At 41.9% G+C, this 19,340-nt stretch overlaps 4 long non-coding RNA genes and 1 other non-coding gene across 8 annotated transcripts; all 5 read left to right on the top strand.

Moving 5' to 3' along the window:
- Window positions 1–1,421: 1,421 nt before the first annotated feature.
- On the top strand, window positions 1,422–1,493 carry Trnaa-ugc. The gene has a single exon. It is a non-coding gene; the product is annotated as a tRNA-Ala (tRNA).
- Window positions 1,494–1,986: 493 nt separating this feature from the next.
- On the top strand, window positions 1,987–8,628 carry LOC121437251. Its single transcript, XR_005972947.1, has 4 exons — window positions 1,987–2,009; window positions 4,923–4,960; window positions 5,778–5,884; window positions 8,570–8,628. It is a non-coding gene; the product is annotated as an uncharacterized LOC121437251 (long non-coding RNA).
- A 6-nt stretch (window positions 8,629–8,634) lies between these two features.
- On the top strand, window positions 8,635–10,344 carry LOC121437250. Its single transcript, XR_005972946.1, has 3 exons — window positions 8,635–8,694; window positions 9,277–9,371; window positions 10,284–10,344. It is a non-coding gene; the product is annotated as an uncharacterized LOC121437250 (long non-coding RNA).
- A 329-nt stretch (window positions 10,345–10,673) lies between these two features.
- LOC121437030 lies at window positions 10,674–12,791 on the top strand. Its single transcript, XR_005972924.1, has 3 exons — window positions 10,674–10,813; window positions 11,565–11,701; window positions 12,735–12,791. It is a non-coding gene; the product is annotated as an uncharacterized LOC121437030 (long non-coding RNA).
- An 8-nt stretch (window positions 12,792–12,799) lies between these two features.
- Window positions 12,800–18,529, top strand: LOC121437029. Of its 4 annotated transcripts, none has more exons than XR_005972921.1 (5): window positions 12,800–12,816; window positions 14,690–14,845; window positions 15,484–15,566; window positions 15,836–15,957; window positions 18,464–18,529. It is a non-coding gene; the product is annotated as an uncharacterized LOC121437029 (long non-coding RNA). The 4 variants fall into 4 exon arrangements; XR_005972920.1 differs by having other exon boundaries at window positions 15,833–15,957; XR_005972922.1 differs by having other exon boundaries at window positions 15,484–15,570; window positions 15,833–15,957.
- Window positions 18,530–19,340: the final 811 nt, after the last annotated feature.

The following is a 19,340-nucleotide window of genomic DNA, read 5'->3' as shown; positions in this document are numbered from 1 at the left end:
TTTGCTTTTGTCTTCACTTAATTTAGGTAGCTCTCGGTCTACCACACTAGCTCACCTGTTTGCCATTACTCCTTGTCTTTATCTAGAAGTTATATATTAAAGGCCTGTTTTAATATCATTCTTTGTAGTATTCCAATAATTGTTGAGGTTAAGCAATGTCTTATGTGGACTCAGTCTTCTATAGTCTGGCATCTTCTCAGGTACTCTTTATTAATTTTTTCCAGTTGAAACCTGGGAGGAGTGAGAATATGAGCAGAGGTCAAGACCATGATGAAGACACCCACTGAAATAGTTGTGAGCTCACCAACTCTGGCCAGACAAGGAAGGAACCAGCATAGGACCAAGCTGGACCTTCTGAATGTGGGTGACAGTTTATGGCTGGGGCAGAGTGCAGGGCCACTGGTTGTGACACCAGGATTTATCCCTGCTGCTGGTGCTGACTTTTTGAAAACCATTGTCTTTGGATGGATACCTTGCTCAGCCTGGATATAGTGGGGGAGGCCTTGCTTCTTCCTCTGGGCAATGTGCCTTACCCTCTCTGAGGAGTGGATGAAGGTGGGCTGGGAGGGGGGGTAAGTGGAGGGAATGGGCTGAGGAGAGGGAATAGAAACTTGGATAAGCATGTAAATGAAAAAAAGATAGATTGCTTTCTTTCTAAAAAATACTCACTTTTCTCACTCATCTGAACATACATACAATATTTATTTAATGATTTTGTATATTGAGACATATACTAGATGATGTGTGAAAAGGAGGACATATTTCAGAAAACCTCTCATTTTTGAAACTTACAAAGCGTGCGGTGAGATACATAAACGTGCAGAAAGTGACAGTACCTTAGGGTTTTATGAACCAATAGCTACCGCACATTTAGTTATTGCCATAAATGGAGAGATGGACAGTATTGGCAACGTTAAGAAACAAAATGAGCAGCCTGACCAAGATTATAAAAACTGCCTTTCAAGCCCTGAACCTAATTAGTGCTTTAAAAGAGGAAGAAGGTATGCTAGAGAGGGTTTCAGGAAGCTACTCATACTCTCAGATATGACCGCATATCAGCAACATATAATTATTAATTCCGCATGATACTGGCATGTTGAACCACCTGCAAGGTAAAGTTGAAGTAAAATTGATGGGACTGAGTACTTCAAAGTATCATTCATTGTTAGGTTACTTTGCTTTAAAGAGCATAAGGTTTGTTGTTATTTTTGTTGTTGTTATTATTTTTATTGTTATTATTTTTCCTTTGACTGAAAATAGATTGTTTTCTCATGCAACAAAAGTCCCATGAATCCTATCAAAACACTAAACCTGGAATCCAATATGCTCAAAGGACCAGATGCAGACCCTTGCAGAGACTCTGAATGTTGGCTCGGTTCCTCTGACTTCACAAGGGCTTTGATGAAGCTGTTACCAGGTGTGGGGATGTAGCTCAGAGGTAGAGCACATGTTTTGCATATGTGAGGCCCCGGGTTCGATCCCCGGCATCTCCAAAGCAGTTCTTTTAACCTTTGACTGTTCTTTTTCAGGATGTTTCTGTACAAGGTGTCCCAGACTTTAAATTCCCGTGATGAGGTCATATATGCATAGCTAATTATTGGAATGAAATTGCTCGTTTGTCACCGTGACAGCAATGTTCATCTTTGTGACGACATTTCCATAGATACCACCATGGTCTGGTGAGTACAATGTGGTCGGGCTTTTAGGGATATGCTTTGTTCACAGAGCGGAAAAAAAAAAGAAAAGCTCTGCATTCGTAGTGGGGACAGTTTCTCTAATGGGTATGCTTTCTTGGGTGAAAACAAGGGTGAAGAGTTCTTCCTTTGAGAGGAAGTAAGGGAGGGCTGGGCGGAGCCATTCCTGGTTACTAAGGGGGAGGCAGCATTGCGGTTGTCATAGAAACCGGGGTCATTATGGCGACTCTTTTCAAATGGCGACCGGACGATGTCCTGGAAAGGAGCATTCAGTTCCTGGTGTTTGGACTGAGTTGAGCTTATGGATTCCCGGAGGTGAGCACCAGAATCTTTCTGAGGGTTGGGAGGCAGATGCAGGGATTCCAGACCCAAGTAGGACCACTCCTACCTCGGGGTTTGCAGCCTGTGTTTCTCCGGAAGGAGAGAGACTTGCGACCATTCTGCCTCCTCCTGTGCTGTTCTGTACAGGGCTGTGCTGGAGCCATTGTCCAGGAGGGGAATTGTGGGAGAGTGAACAGGAGGGAGATGAGGCCAAATGAGCACTCTGTGATCCCGACTTCCTACTCTGTGCTTGAGATTGTTCGCCCATGGATCGGTGAGATGTAAGAGATAAGTGAGATAGCAGGGCTGTCTTTCCAAGTTGCAGTCAGTCAGATCTCTGGGCAAACAGAAAAGAAAGCAATTGTTTTCTCTTTGAACAGTTTTAATATTATTCGAATGAGTTAATATTCAGGTATTTATTCCCAGCTTTATTTACCACTGGATGACCAGCGAGCACCTTCCTCTCCACTACCCCCTTCTTCCCCAGACCTGTCTGTACATGTCCCTCTCTGTGAAAAGGCCATGAGATTGCTAGCCCATAGGACCGGTGAGATTTAAGAGGGAAAGCCTAAATGCTAGTCAATAATTACCCTACATGTCTCAGATGAGTGGTAAAAGACTCACTTGGTTAGAGGATTTTCTTTTTAGTAATCTGCGGTTTTGTTTGGATTTGAGACAGCATTTCACTGTGTCCTACCCTGGCTCAGAACTCTCAGTGATTCTCCTGCCTTGGCTGCCTCGTGAAGGGGTTGCAGGTGTGGGACACTTTGTGCTTGGCACCGGTCTGGCATTTTAATTTCCATTTCCTTGGGCCCGCCCTGCCAGGTGGCCCTGATCTCTCCTCAGAATCCCTAAGACACTGCTTATGGCCTTAATATCTCTAATGAATCTCTATAAAGGGGGCAATCCTATCAACACCCCCTTGAAAAGCACACCTGAAATATTTCACGGGTCTCAATGACTACTTTCTGACTGACATATGAGGTTTTCCGTATGTTTCATAGAAATGCTTTATCAGATATATGTATTTCTAACTTTTCTCCTAGCCTCAGACTTATCATCTCAATTCTCATCCATGTCTTTGGAAGAGCAGGAGATTTTCAATTGTAAGATCCCACCTTCTCTAGTTCTTCAATTACGGTTTTTATTCGGTGTCTTGTCTGCGAAATCTTTTCCTGGAACCCAGTGACAGGGATTTTCTTCTTGTGTTCTGTTGGACATTTATAGGCTGATTTTTATATTTTTACATCTGTAATTTATTTTGAATGGTCTTCACATATGATACGATGTAGGTCCTAGTTTATAATTATGGGTTTGGATATACACTTGCCTCAGCATTGCTTCCTGAAAGGCCATCTTTATGCATCAAATTGCCTTGTTTATTTGTGAAACATCAGTTCTCCAATTATCCAATCATGGTACATATGCCAGTAATCCCAGTGCCTGGGAGGCTGCAGCAGGAGTATGGTCAGTTCTTCTCAGCACACACTACACGCACTACACACAAGCTTGATGCCAGCATCAGACACAGGAAAAATGTTGACTCGATATAGGCAGTGGTCTGTAAATGTGTGGATGTGAGCGTGGAATGTTGGTTTTGGACTTTTTCTCGCCAACTTTGATTCAATAGCATGCTGGTCCAGTTACTGTAGGTTCACACAGAGGTCTCCTATCAGGCAATGCTGTTCTCTAACATTTGTCTGTTTCTAAGGTTTACACAAGCTATATATTTAGTCTACAATGTTTAGAGTTATCCACTCAATTTTTAAAAAGAATAAGTGCTATTTTATTGTTAGTGCATCGAATCTGTAGCTCAGTTTTGAATCAACAGACATCTCACTAATAATGAATTGTTTGAGCCGTGAACATAGTTGTCCTTTATTAAGACAGGTTGTCTCCAATTCAGCAATGTTTGGAAATCTCTCGGCCTATCAGCACTATGGATCTATCTGTCGGGATAATGCACAAATATTTGTACTTTTTGATTCATCTATAACTGCTATTATTTTTTAAACAAATTGATACGTATTGTTTTTTCTGTGAACAAATTATTAAATCTTCTGTAAACTGTCAGGAAACAAGTGTCAATGAAACTTACAAAGGATATTTTTTGTTGCAAGCATGGATTATTTCATGATGAAAACTATATTTGATGTGTAATGCAGCTTGTCCCTATTTTCGTATCGGCATTTACAGGTTATTATTGACAGTCTGAAACAAATGAGAGAAATGTCCCAGAGACAAGTCCATGGCCATCGTCACAGGAATCTCATTCAGACCACATAATTTAGTAGCTCTCACCATCCTGTGTGTGGTCAGAGATGAATCTGTTGTAATGTGGTTGTACCCCTTGAGCTCTCAGTAAACACCAGGGAGCTAGGAGAGTGAGAATGAGGTGTCGTGTGTGTGTGTGTGTGTGTGTGTGTGTGTGTGTACAGAAATTCCTTGGCAGAGGCTGGTCTGCAAAGCCTGGTTGATTGACTCTTAGACCTGCAGTGATATGGAGATGGTGGAAGTCGCAGTCCCAGGGCCTAATTACAATTTCCTTTGTGTTCTTTTGAGCCCATGAGTAGCCACTCCTTGGGCCCCCTGTGTTGGACTTACCTAACACCTTGTCACTAACAGATGACGTTGGACCTGACATTTAAAATATCAGAATATGTCTCCTTATCAAAGCTTTAAGTTTCTACCAGTCAAACGACTGCGTGTCATCACATAGCAGCTAGTGCCTGTAGCTGTGGTTTCTCTGCTTTACCATAATAGTCTACTTAATATTATCACCCATGTACTTAAGGAGAGTCTATAGTTTCTTCATTCTGTGATTATAAAAACTTCATGAAACTGTTTCCACATTGTAACATGTAATTTGTTCTAACATAAACCTGTCTCACTCATGTTTACTCACAGATATTTGACTCCAGAATGAACTCTCCTCTTCCTTTGAGGTGAGAGCTGTGTGTTTACATTGACATTTGTTAGTGTGTGTTGTGTATATGCTCATGCTTGTGCAGATATGTCCCTGGATATATATTGTGAAAGTTAGTTAATCACTTACTGCTGTGATAGGTTATGTGTTATAATTCTCCTGGTCCTCTTCAATGATGACCTGGTGTGTAGTATACTGCTTACTTATCTCCATATTTCTTTACTCATGTGCTGACCTATATCAGTAAGGCTCAACACCCATTTTCCCAAACTGTTCTCCTCTCTATTGCCGTTCTCTATTTCCATGCTCCATTTGTCCCAATATTGGCCAGAGGAATCCATTTAAGATGGCATCAGTGTTCATCTGGTGCCTCTGGAGAATTTCCTGGGTCTAAGCATTGCGCTGTCTGAGCCCCTGTGTGGAAAGGAAGTAATGATGCCCACCTCAAAGAATAATTTTCAGGGCCTGAATGGAGAGAAAACAAAACCTGTGTATTTATGTGGTTGGCGGATTTCCCTTGCCCCCTTTTTGCTGCCCATGGAAGGCTGTGGCATGAAAGTAGGGGCCTGAGTGCACACAGAGAGGGGGAGTTCTTGCCACGGGAATGGGAAATGCACAAGCTCACATTCCCAGTATGTGTCTGCAGTCACAGTTATCACTGTATATGCCCAGGGTGGTGAGATGACCTGGGAGGAGGAAAAACATCATTGTGTACCTTCCATTGATGTCGTCTGCACAGACAAGGCACCATCATTCCATCCCCTGGGATTTATGTGCTTCCTCATCCTGGTTTCCTCTACTTCATGAGTTTTCTTTTCCCTTCTGCTACCTTCTAGTGTAAAGTAAAGGGTTTAATCTTTGCAACCCAGAAGCAGGAGTTTTAAGGAAGAACCCAGTGTGCTGTGATGTCTGCCAGACTGAGCAGAACGTTGGGACATTAAGGGTGAGTTAGTTCCCTTACCCATCCTTAACCATTCAATATGATAACAATACCTCATGTTCTGTTCATTAGCAGCTCTTTGAGGTTAAATGTGATCTCATGTGCCTAAATGCCTTGCCATCTCAGTTGGATGGAAGGATCAAGGCACTGTGAAGTGAGTATGTTGCATCAGCTATCCCAGATCTCTCTGGTCGGTGTTAGTGCTACTCAGATATCGTGATTGCCTTCAAGTCTAACCCTATTTGATGTTACTGCAATTATAGTTCCTTCACAATCATCATTGTAAGAACAGAATCTACAATACATTTACTCTGTGTCTATAGAGGACCACATCACATCACTTATACTTTTTGCTTCAAACATCACACAGAACTGAGAGCTATTAAAAGGAAAAGGAAACGTATATATTTTAATCATATTCTGCATTGATATTCTTCTTCTTTCTTCCAGATATTTCTGTTTCCTCTAAGATTTGTTTGTTTTAGAAACTTCCTTTAGCCCTTTTTAGCAGCATGTCTCATATTGATAAACAATTACGTTTACTTTTGATGATGGTTTTTTATCCCCAAGATAATCCAGCAGAATAATTTATGTAGACATAGAGATTCAGGTTTGATAATTGCTTTTATTCAGCACTATAATAAATAGTGTGCTTTATCCCTTGGACTGCATGCCTCATTATAATTACGTGGCTCTCTTTTTGTCTACCAGAAACAGAATTCCTTCAACATGATCTCAAGGTTTTTTCTTTTTTCTTTTCTGAAGTTTGACTATATCAATCATTTCATGTATCTTGGGTTCATATGCTTCCTGGTTTACTCAACATTGTTTTAGAAATAGATTTTTTCCTTTGTGCTTTCATCTACAAGTTGTTGCATCTTCTGTTTTCATGGCCCACATATTTCACTGCCCTCTCTTTTCCTTCCTCTTTTAAGCTCCTGTTCGTCTCCTCATGGTCTGTTTTCTAGTTTTATGACCTGCAAGCATGACCACACACAGCCACACTCACAAACGAATTCAACTCTAGATTCGATATCTGAGAGAAAACTTGGGTCTTTTATCCTTACTTAGTCTGCATTGTTTTACAGACCTTCTGGAAAACTTGGGTCTTCTCCTACATTAATAGATGCATAGAGGTCACCATTCTTGGAATATTTTTGTCTTTTCTGCTAAGCCGTGGTTTCTATTGCTGTGAAAGAGGCCTTTCAGTGCATCAGTGCCTAGATACATATGTGCCTCCCAAAACCAGTTTGTGATGATTGGTTCTCTCCTTCCACCTCATGGGTCTTGGGAATTGAACTCAGCAGGCAGGCATAAGTATATGTGCCTTTCTTTTACCAATTGAACTACCTGCAAATTGCAACATTTTAATCCATACATGCATTTGTGTACAAATTTAACAGTCTCATGTGGAGTTAGTGTTGGCGAATGTTCCATATTCATCTGGAGAGTGGGTAGGTTGTCTTCTATCAAGTTTCAGAAGTCCATAGAGCTACAGGAAAATTAGCTTTCATAAATCTTTTCAATGTATTATTTCCCATATGATTATTGTTGCATCGAAAACAGTGTGTTCCAATCTACTATTGTTCCTGAGCTTTTCCTTATCCATTGCATTACTCAGATCTCACTAAAGCAGTGGTTCTCAGTCTTCCCAATGTTGTGATCCTTTAATCCGGTTTGTCATATTGTGGTGACCTACGACTACAAAATTATTTAATTGCTACTCATAACTGTAATTTTGCTATTTTTATGGACCACAATGTAAATATCTGTGTTTATTTATAGTCTTATCTGATCCCTGTGAAAGGGGTCAAACTCAAAGGTTGAGAACCACTGATCTAAAGGAATATAATTGGTAGAATGTGCCTCCCAAAACCAACAATGGCTCTGTCTGGCAGAAAAGCCATAAATGGTAGTTGTTCAGTCAACAAGACTGGATGTCTTAGCAGTCCCAGTTTGGCACTGGAGATCTAGAGGATTCTTAGGGACCTGCTACTTTTCTTCAGTCACTATTGGAGTCACAAAAATGTAGGTTCTAACTCCAACAAAGGGATGCCTCAGAAGCAGGGTAGATGACATTGCTGATAAGAATGAGAGCAAGCAAAAATAAAAGCTTTCCTCTTCCACGTCCTTTGATGTGGACTTCCAACAGAGATGATGATTAGGGTGAATATTCTCACCTCACATGATCCAATCAAGAAAATCTCTCACAGGAGAGTCCAGATACTTGAGTTTTAGTTGATTTCAGATATAGTCTTAGTGACAACCAAGATTAGCCATCACATTCCTCAAAAAAATGCCACATTATTGGTATATTTCTTGAAAAAGTAACATTTTGCCACTAAAGTTGAGCCCATAGAATTATTGTGGGTTTCAAAAATATCTCTTAATTGCATATTCTTTTAAGCATTTCTCAAATATCAGAATTTTTATCTCAGGTTACCTTTTATTTGTAATTGGCTATTATTTTTTGTTCATTTCTAAGTGTTCAGTGTAACATTTAAGGGATATGTGCTTAAAAGTCAGTATTTTAAGATTTTATCTTTTTTTCTGTCAATTATGTTTTATTTTATTTTATTTTTTATTTTTTATTGAAAAAAATTTCCGCCTCCTCCCTGCCTCCCATTTCCCTCTACCTCCTCCCACTCCTCTCCCCCTCCACCCACTCCTCTCCCCCTCCCTCTCCAGTCTGAAGAGCAGTCAGTGTTCCCTGCCCTGTGGAAAGTCCAAAGTCCTCCCCCCTCCATCCTGGTCTAGGATCATTGGGCTACCAGGCGACCCTGTTTATGTGCTGAGGAGTTCCATCTGGACGGGTGAGTGTGTGCTATCCAGGGGCAGATTGTCCAGGAAAAGAGCACAAACCCCCCTCCCCCAGCTCCTTCTGCAGGGCTGTCTTTCTTACACACGGCCTCCCCCCAAAGCCTGCGTTTTCTGAAAGGTTCTTTGCTCAGGAACAGTTTTCTGCTCCTACATTAAGGCTACCCACCCAGAGAGGTGAGTGTCTGCCAACCGGGCAGGCCTCAAGGACCCCCGAAAGGGAGCACGTGCACCTTCAGCTTGTTGGCATGGTGTCCTGTGTTCTACTTGTCCCCGCCCTGCCCCCCAAGACCCCCCTTTTGTCCGCGGGTCATTGGACTACCAGGCGTCCATGTTTTGGTGTTAAGATTTTATCTTAACAGGTAACCTGAAGAGTATTTTTCTTTGCTTGATGTATTCATATACATTTACATTTATTATGAAATCAATACTCTTGGTCACTTAGAATCATCTCTATTCTATTACATGAAAAGCCATAGGTAGCACTTACCTTAATGATGTCTGTGAGATGTTCTGTATCCTAGATACAAGGATTCCTTAATCTGGTGCATGGTTTTCAAACTTGAATTCCCCATCAGGGCATTGTCTTCATTTATCAACCATTACGTGGAAGAGCATACAGCTGACACTTGATGGACGTCCTAACAACAAGCTTCTCAACTTATAAAAAGAGGTTTGTTATATCTAAGAAGTTTGGTTTTTATTGCTTTTATTGAGCTATACATTTAGCTCTGCTTTCCTACCTTCCTATACTCTCCCCTTCCTCCTCTCCTTTGACCCCCCCCCCATGGCCAGTTTTCTCAGGAATTCTTGTCTTTTTCTCCTTCCTATGTAGACCAGCAATGTCTCTCTTTCTTGTCTAGGTTGTCTGGGGTTGTGGAAAGTAGGCTGGTTTTTCTTTGCTTTTTATCCAAAAGTCACTCATGAGAGAGTACATATTACATTTGTTTTTCTGGGTCTGGGTAAGAAGTTTGTTTTGAATCCATGTTCCTGAGCTTGAAGGTATTTAGGTTGTTCCTCAGTCTGTTCCTCACTGCCTTCACATCCTTCATTGCACCGTTTATCATAGCTAGTTCTGTTGCTCTTTCTCTCCCATTTCTCCACCACACATTTTGCTCACCATAATGGCTTCCTGGAAGTAGCGGGTCGACCTGTGAATGTCTTCCCCAGCCCAGGCTTTGACAATGCAGGCTTGCCTGTGGGTGTGTGGCACCTGCCTGAACAGAATGGTGTCAGGCAGCCTGGGGATATCTTCCCGGCACCCAATGACTGCAATGTTTTAAAAATTGTGTGTATATTGTAAGCATTGCTGCTCAGATGGAAAGGGATCCTGGCAGTCAGGAGCCAAGGAATACCACAAATTCACCTTAAACTTAGAAGCTCACAGCCCTGCTTCAGGGAAAGTTTTTCCCAAATTAACAGCTCTGCTCTGGTAGGGGAGGGTTTCCCTAGCAAAGTTGTTACAGCTCTGCTCAGATCCTCAGAAGAGTAACAACTCTACTCTGCTAGGAGAAGCTTTTCCAGTTCTGCTCCCCTCTCCTCCACTCGTCTCCAGTTGAAGTCATTGCTTCTCTGTTCTTCTTAGGCAAAGAAGGTCTCACCCAAGCCTCATTCAAGAGATTCACTGGGAGGGAAGAGTCCAGGAGGTGGCTGACCCTGCAAAAGTGGGAAAGGCAGCTCCCAACTGAACAGGTACAGGGTGGTTTCATGCTCAATGATCTGCTGGTTTTCCTGCTCAGGGATTGGTTGGTTTAATGCTGAGATATTGGTTAGTTTGTTTTGCCGAATTGGTAAGTGGAAGAGTGTGTTTCTGTAGCTTTGGTTTCAGGGGCAAATGTGTTTATTTCACTGGCCTTTTTTAAACGTTGGACTCTGGTTTCAGGGCCAGTGAACTGATTCTAGTCTCAGGGTCAGTGTATGTTTCTTTTGCTCTGGTTTCAGGATTAGGGTGTGCTGCTTTGGACAGAAACGGGTGTTGCTCCCCTAGAAACAGATATGCAGTCCATTGTGGGCCAGCAAGTGAGTGCTGAGAACCCAGTCTGGGTCTTCTGTAAGAGCAGCAAGTCCTCTTAACCATGGGGCCATCTCTGCAGTCCAAGTCATCAAATATTAAACGTAATTACTATTTTTCTACTTTTCCCCATAATGACAATAGACATCTTCTTATACTCAGGTAGGTAAAAGTTTCATTATTTACCAATCCATAAAGTTTCATTTCTATGTTAGTTAGGTTTTCACTCCCAACCACTGCCCTACCCTGTCTGCAGGAAATTACAACAATCTGATATTATACCAGCACTCGGGAGGCAGAGGCAGGCGGATCTCTGTGAGTTCGAGACCAGCCTGGTCTACAGAGCTGGTTCCAGGACAGGCTCCAAAACCACAGAGAAACCCTGTCTCAAAAAAAAAACAATCTGATATTATAGACAAATTAATATATATGCTGGAATGTATTAGAATAGAACCAGAGTTTAGAGACATCTGGCCTTCATTCATCTTGAATATATGTTTAAATTTATCTATTTTGTTGCCTATGATAATTGTTCATTCTTAATATTAAATGGTGTAGCAATGTATAGCTACACAGAAAATTTTATAATTTATTTTTATTTTATATGTATATATGTTTGCCTACATATAGGTATGAAGAGCACATGCATGCCTGGTGCCCATGGATGCAAAGAGAGGGTACTGGATCCCTTGGCACTGGAGTTACAGTTGGGAGCTGCCATGACAGTCTTGGGAAATGAGTCATTTACCTGTAGCCTGTTGTTTAGGTTGTTTTCAATTTCAGTGTCTTTTATATAAAGCTGGTGTGAACTGAAATAAATAAGTCATTAAAAGAAAATATGTCCTCTTCCTCCAGGTTATATATTTGGGAATGTGATGGTCAGATGACAATTAACATATCAAGAAATTGGGAAATACTTTTCCAAGTCTCTGTCCTGTTTTCCATGGCCACCAGCAGTGGGTATGAGAGTTTCATCCTCCACAACCTGCCAGGTCTTTGTATGACAAGTCTTTATTTCTGAGTATTTTATGGGTGTGTCAAGAGTCCCCTCAGAGTCACCTGTCTCTCTTCCCTAAGTGTTAAGCATGTTGTGGCTGTATGTTTCTCTTAGTGGAGCATCTACTCACCCTTCTGGCCAACTTTTATTTTCTGAAATGTCTATTTTCTTACTGGCTCTTTTTGAGGTTTGGGAAATCTGGAAACAGTAAGACTGTCACCTGATAAACAAGTTCCCACATTCATTTTCCCAGGCAGGAAAAATATGTTACTAACATATATTTGGAAGAGTGGACATTTTCTCACTTTATGGAGTTCTTAACAATCCAGTTGTTCATTTAATGAAAGGAGGTTTGTTATATCTAAGAAGTTAGTCTGTAATTCATTCGTTTTCTCCTACACGATTCATGTTTAGGTTGTATTCTTTTCAAAAAAATATTTATTTATTTATTATGTATACAATATTCTGTGTGCATGTCTGCAGGCCAGAAGAGGGCACCAGACCTCTTTACAAATGGTTGTGAGCCACCATGTGGTTGCCGGGAATTGAACTCAGGACCTTTGGAAGAGCTCTTGACCACTGAGCCATCTCTCCAGGCTCTAGGTTGTATTCTTGATCAATTATCTTTTAGATTTCTTTTCACTATGTACTGAGTGTCTGCCTGTATGTCTGTGTGTACGATATGCGCATTTGAGTGCCGATGTCCACAGAGACTAGAAAAGACTGTCAGTTCCCCTGGCTCTGCAGTTATAGGCATCTGTCGGCCACCATATGGGTGCTGGAAACTGAAGTCAGGTCATCTGCAATAGCCAAAGGCACTCTTAACCTCGGAGATGTCTCTAGTCCTGTGTAGATCCTTTGTTTGTTTTGGGTTGACTTTTGTATCCTGAGATAAACAACTTGTCTATATTTATATTTGTGCATGGGGATGTCTGCTTGTCCCAAAATAAGACAGAAGACAGGGCATTGAAGGGGATATGAGAGGGAACACACAGCCCCTCATCCTGTGATCATTTTTACATTTTTAGGACATTCAAGAAGCCTCAGCCCAACTGATAGAGCCAAAATTACCTGCAGATATGATGCAACTATCCCTAAAAACATCTCAAAGTAAGTTTAAAAATAAAAACAAACAAACTGGGGTCTGAAGATAGGGTTCATTCTTTTATATTTCTGAATGTCTTCCAGAGGATCCAGAGTTGATACCCAGCACCTACCCAATGGTTGACACTGTTTGTAACTCCAGTTCCAAGACATCTCAAACTCTGGTTCCCTCTGTGAGCAGTAGGTACTCACTCATGTGGTGCACAAACTTCCCTATGGAAAAATATTCAACAAATATAAATAAATTAATTAATTGTGCTTACTTAGGACAAGAATACTTGTAAAATCACATATTAACCTTAAATTTAATTTACTAAAAGAAATTTTAAAAGCGATAAGAACATTTCAAAAGATTATTTTTTTATTTTTGACCTTTTAATAACATATTGTATATTTTTCCTAATGGGAAAACAGAACCTATTTAAAGACTCAAAGTATTCTTACATGTAATTTTAAAACAATGTAACTCTGAGAGCCATAAAAATCTTCACATTTCTCACTCTTCTGCCCTCCTCACACACCCTTTGTACTGACACCTAATCTCAAGTGTCTCTCTCTAGTCCTCACTCAGGCCGTCATGCATGAGCCATCCTTATTCTGTGTGAGCTTCTATCCACAGGATTAATAAGCTCACAACCTTTGCTTCATCCTGGCTTTTTCTGAAAGTTTTTTCTGCAGCCTAGACCCAGTTTACCAGGGTCAAGGTCATCAAAGGACAGGGTGATCCTCAGGCTGAAGGTCACGATGCTGGGCTGCTCCTCCCTACCACTACAGGGAGTCCCAAAAAACCTCGGTGACCAGCATATTCCTGCTTCATTGAAGTGTCTTTGTGTCTTTGCTAAAGGTGTGTCACACGTGTGTGACTCTTCTGTCCCCTTCATATTCTTTTCTGTCTTATTGTCATTACCACTCAGGCACGCTGTCTTCATTTCTCTAGGTTTATAAGGAGTCTGGAAGTCATGTGTTCATCCTCCAAGATTTTTCCTTTTGAAGGTGTTTTCATGCTCTGGTTTTTCATATTCACTATGAGTTTCAGGATAAGCCCATTAGTTTATGAAAAGTCTGTTAGATTTCTGTTGGTATTGCACTGGATCTATAGGTCTTTTTGAGGAGAACAGACACCTGTATCTTCCATTGCATGAAGGTGATTGCAGAGTGAATTCTAATTGGTCTTAATAATAAAATCTGGAGTCAGATATTACGAGGTTGAATCTATAAGATCAGAACAGCAAAGCAGCCAGCTTCCAGTTCTTTCCTCTATGAAATCCTCAGACCAAATGGAGCATCCTGTCTCTACAAGACCTCAGACTGAATGCCTGGATCTCCTATCTCCTCCCACCTTATATTCCTCTCTTCAACAAACCCTGGGAAGAAAAGTGTGAGCCACCAGTGCCTGACTCTCTCTCTGTTTTAGACTGGATCAATCTAGTGTATCCCAGGGTGGCCTTGAACTCGCAGAGATCCATTTGCCTGTACCTCCTGAGTGTTGGGAAAGGTGAGTTCCAACACTGCCTGTCCTCTCTGGCTAACTAGTGGCTATCTGCACACACTGATTCTCAGGCAAGCTTTATTGTCATAGGACAAACAAAATATCACCACAGTCGACGAATCTATACATCATTACTCTCAGCAATGATTTGTCCCATTCAGTGTCTAGGCACAACAGAGAAGCGGGCAGAGTTTTTCTAATTATTTCATATTTCCTGATGCTATCTCCAGTGACAGGGATTTTAAATTACAGCTTCCACACATTTCACTGTGGTCAAATGTCTGTGGGTAGATTTTAACAAAAGCTCTCTTTTAGGTTGAAATGTCAGGTTTCTTTCTTTATGATGAAAATGTCTTTGAAAACATATATTTGCTTATGTTTCAATTTCAGTATTTTGAAGTTGCAAGTTAATTATGAGAAAAGAAACAAATGTCCAACACCCAGTTTGGGGGAAATTTTCTAAGGCAGCCACAGGTCTAATGTTTGCCCAAATGGAATCTTTGGAATCATAGAGATACTCCTTCACCTCCCAGCCAGCTCCATCAGGTAGGTGTTGAGATCACAGTGGAGAGAAAGAAGGGGATACATGTGAAGAGTTAGGTATGTATGTGTAACTCCAGAAAGATTTGTATTATGTAGAATAATAAGGTAACTTTTTTCAAAATATCTAATAATATTTTTGCCAACACAAAAGGGTCAAGGTTAGTACTCGTGTGTTTTCCCTCTTGTTTTCCCATCCAGTCATGCAGATTTTAGCAGTGTCTGCTGTAGACTGTTTACAGAGGGGGTGTTTTATGGATGGGTCTTGCCATATGGATTATTACCATGACGCCTGCTAAGTGTTGCTCTGATACCTACTTCCCTGTGCAGTTACTAGTATACAAGCATTGCTTGTCTTTGAGTAAAGTTTCCCTTTTATCTTTTGTTTATTAATGGATTTACTCATGCATTTGTGTCCACTCAGAAACACCCATTTTTTAAAGGAGTACCACTTTGTCATCATTATATACTGTGATGCTTAAATTATCCCATAACATGCCCGTGCAAGGACACACATTCAAGTGGACCTGCTCTTCACTTGTTATCTGTCTAGAATTCTGGATTATCTGACCACCCCCAGAAGACAGTGATCACCAAATGCTAGCTGTCAGTGACACTTTGTCTCCTCTTTCTGTCAATATCAGGTCTCTTCTATGATAAGAACAACAGGAAGGCAGAGAGAACACGCAGAAGGTTGACAAGAAGCTGACATGAGCCCTTGTTTCCAGTATGTGAGTCATCAGTGCCACCAGTGTGAGTGTGTGTGTGTGAGTGTGTGTGTGTGTGTGTGTGTGTGTGATGTGTACATGGGTGTGTATAGGAAGGGTCTGTGAGATGAACAAAGAAGAGGAAGATGTCACTGCACATCGTTGACTTGACTGGATGCAGACAGACTACTCCATCCCTATATTCACTACAGTAGAGTGCATGAGCGTTCTCATCTGCCTTCTTCCCCTCCCCATGAGATTTCTCTCCCCTTACTCTGCCTTCTAGTAGAACAGGGGAGAAAACAGTGAACTCTCCATGCAAAACCAGCTCCTGGAGAAGAACCAAGTGTGGTGTGGTCTTGTCAGCCTGTTACCTGAGCAAGAGTGACAAGATCATGTGGGACTCACCAGGTGAGTCATTTCCTTTTCTCTTCCCATCCGTGTGACCACCAGGGGATCTGTGATGCCTTGTAGGAACACATCCTGTTGAGCAGGTAGCAGCAATAGCAGCACACTGTGGATCAATGGTATTCATAGACTCCCCAGATGACTGAACCCTGTAGGGGTCCCTTTAAATGTCCAGGACTGAAATGGAAGCCATCCCCATCAGACCATTTCCTGAATGGGTCATGCATTTCTGCATCACATTTGCAGGGAGTGCTTATTAAAATGGTAGAAATCTGGGTCCACACTAGACACCGAATCAAACCCTGTGAAGTGTGGTGTGGCATAGCCACTTCTTTCTGATGGCTGTCCATGTTAAAAAGTATTGCTACTGTGTTTGTTATTCTGTCTTCTAGGATATGGAGTCACAGACTGCTTAATTCCATACCGTGTTCTCTTGCTACTCCCGTAAATACCAGTGTGTTACATGGCATGTCAAATACGCATCAATTCCTTCATATATATTTATCCAGATATTCACATACTGGCCTCTTTTGTGAGCACCTTGTTCCTGCACTGTGAAGACTAGCACGGGTTCCTGTATTTTGTGTTAGATAGGCAAACTGTCAGTAAGCAGAAGAAATCAGTAATCAGAGCAATTCCATGTATTATTGGCGCTTTAAAGATCATAAAGGGGACAGGAAATAGTTGTGATGGAGATTGTGGTACGTGATGTTACCCCCTAAAGTTTTCAGAAGTTAGCATGTGATCTGAGTCCTGAATGACAAAAAGAAGCAAGGCCATGCATAAGCCATGTTATGGGCGTGCTTGCCCCCATGGAGAACAGTGGATCTAAGAGCAGGGGACAAGGCCAGTGGCCAGAGCCTTGAAGACAATGTGGACACTGCTTGGGGATAGGGTAGAAAGGAAGATGTGTGTCGTTTTCAGCTGACTATGACATTTGGATTATATGATCAGTGTGGAAGGTGAGTTATGGAATTGACATGATTTGATTCCTTTTGGTGGAAGGTGACTTGGCACTGCACAGAGAAAGGCCTGGGGAGGGCGGGATGAGGGAGTGTGTGGAGACAGTGGAGATGGTTCAGAAGACAGGGGAGGGATGGAAGTGGATTGAAAGAGGGATGAAGCCTTGCTGCAGTGATCAGCGTGAGAGCTGCCCTGTGCAGCCTTGTCTGGGAGAAGGCAGATAGCACCTGTATGCGCTGTGCATTTTCCTTGTGGAGACGTTGCTCTAACATCTCTGGATTTGTCTGACCACTTGGAGACACAGTGCTTCCGTTTACTGACATCAGTTGTTCCACGTGTATTTGACACAGGGTAATTTGAATACCCAAACTAGTTGTTGTAAAACTTAGTAATTTAACAACGTGTCAGCTGATGAATAATTTTCAGATGTAAACTTTTCTAAGTAAAACTAACTGTAGAAGAATTTCCAAAAGAATAAGAATCTAACATTTGTCTAACGAAAAGCAAACCTAACGTTTAAAGTATTTTTGAAAGTGGTTGTTCTACAGCATGTACTGCTCTTGGCAGTTTTACGGATGAAGCGAGTAGGCTTTAGGCAGAGTCAAAGTGAAATCAGTCTCTAGGTGCTGCAGCTCCTGCTTGTCCCTATTCTTTCTCCAGGAGACTACTGCCTTTAGAAATGCGTATTTTTGACAGGTGGGCGTGGCACACACATTTAATCCCAGGACTCACGAGACAGAGCAGTATGATGTCTGAGTGCAAGGCCAGCCTGTAATTCCAATTGCATACATCAACATTAGTCTGTCACATATGCAGGAACTTCTGACTGGCATTTAGAGCAGATGTTGTAACTAAAGGCCCATAAAATCAATGAGTGAGCATTCTAATGCTCTCAATTCAGAGTGGTAAGCACAGCTCAGAGATCACAGCTCACTCTGTTTCGTCCTCACAGATATGCCCAGCCTGTGTTTGGAAAATGGGTCCAGCACATCCAGGCTCAGGGAAGCAAAGTTGCTGGGCCTAGGAAGGTTCCACATCTCTCTGACTCTAGAACAGTGGTTCTCAGCCTGTGACTTGTGACCTCTATCCCCCAAACTATCTATCCCCCCCCCAAACGTCTATCCCCCAAACTATTTCCATTGTGATTCTTACCTGTAACAACTTTACAGCGATGAAGTAGCAACAGAAATGATTTTCTGGTTGGGATCAACACACATGAGGGACTGTATTAAGAGTCATGTCACAGCATTAGGAAGGCTGAGAACCACTGCTGTACAGATATCCAAACACAGAATCCGGCTTCTCAGATATGTCTGGGATCCCTTCATCATTGTCCCCATACTCCTAGGGAGGCACAGCCCCACATCACGACACCCACACTCACATCTCCGTGCAAGGGAAATCCTGTTCTTCTTTCTCCGTCATTTCTATATCCACACACTATGCTATATTTCCAAATTTTCTTTTTTTATGTCTTCAGCACTGAGCTTAAGGATGTGTCTGATTCTTTGACCAACCTTTTTCCTGTTTTGTGATTCTTCTGCAGGGTCTGGGTCATTGTTCTGCACACACAACCACAGAGAATACAACAGCAGCCTCCAGTCCCTTGTTGCTGACCTTTGAGGAAGCTGGGCATGTAAGGTAGGTTTGCTCTCAGGAGACTTGCTCTCGGGAACAGGATGTCCTTGCCAGAGGCTGGACTCGAGGATGCTGCAGCACTTAGATCTGCCCAGCATCTGTGGCCCTGTCCGAAGCTCTTCAAAACTGTGGTGGGAGCACATGTGGGGATTTTTAAAAGTGGTCCCTAGACACTGGTATGGCTCCCCTGGCAGTGCAGAACATTCCCAGCTATATTCTTGATTTTTCTGGTAGCTGTTCAATGAGAATGCTATACCATGAAAAGAAATCACTGGTGAATTTAAAAAGCCACAGTATGGGGACTGGCGACATAGCTCTCGAGGCAGAATGATTGCCTAGAATGGAAATTGCTCTGTGTTCTTTGACCCTCTGGGCATGTTCACCCTCACCTGTAATACCAGCACTCAAGACGTAGAGGCAGGAGGAAAGAGATGTGAGAGTCATTACTGTTTATGAGAGTATGGGTCCCAGCACCCATGGCAGATAGCTCACAACTGTCTTTAACTCCAGCTCCATCAGGAGTCAATGCCTCTGCCCATCATGTGCATACGACAGACAGACATACAGACAGACAGACATAATTAAAAGTAAAAATAAATCTAAACAAGAAAAAAGAAGAATCAGCTCCAGGTCATTGAACCAAGGGGAAAACACAGTGGAATTTAAAATATGAACATTATAATGGCTAATGGACTTTAACAGTCTACAGTCTTGCTGGAGAGATGTTCAGTGGTTAAGAGTGCATTCTATTCTTGCTGAGGACGCAAGGTCTGTTTCCAGCATCC

Source organism: Microtus oregoni, unplaced genomic scaffold, assembly GCF_018167655.1.
Source record: "Microtus oregoni isolate MIOR12 unplaced genomic scaffold, Mior012 000050F_ref0000143, whole genome shotgun sequence".
Classification (NCBI taxonomy): domain Eukaryota; kingdom Metazoa; phylum Chordata; class Mammalia; order Rodentia; family Cricetidae; genus Microtus; species Microtus oregoni.
The sequence above is the reverse complement of the archived record's forward strand: the minus strand, read 5'-3'. Positions and strand labels throughout refer to the sequence as shown.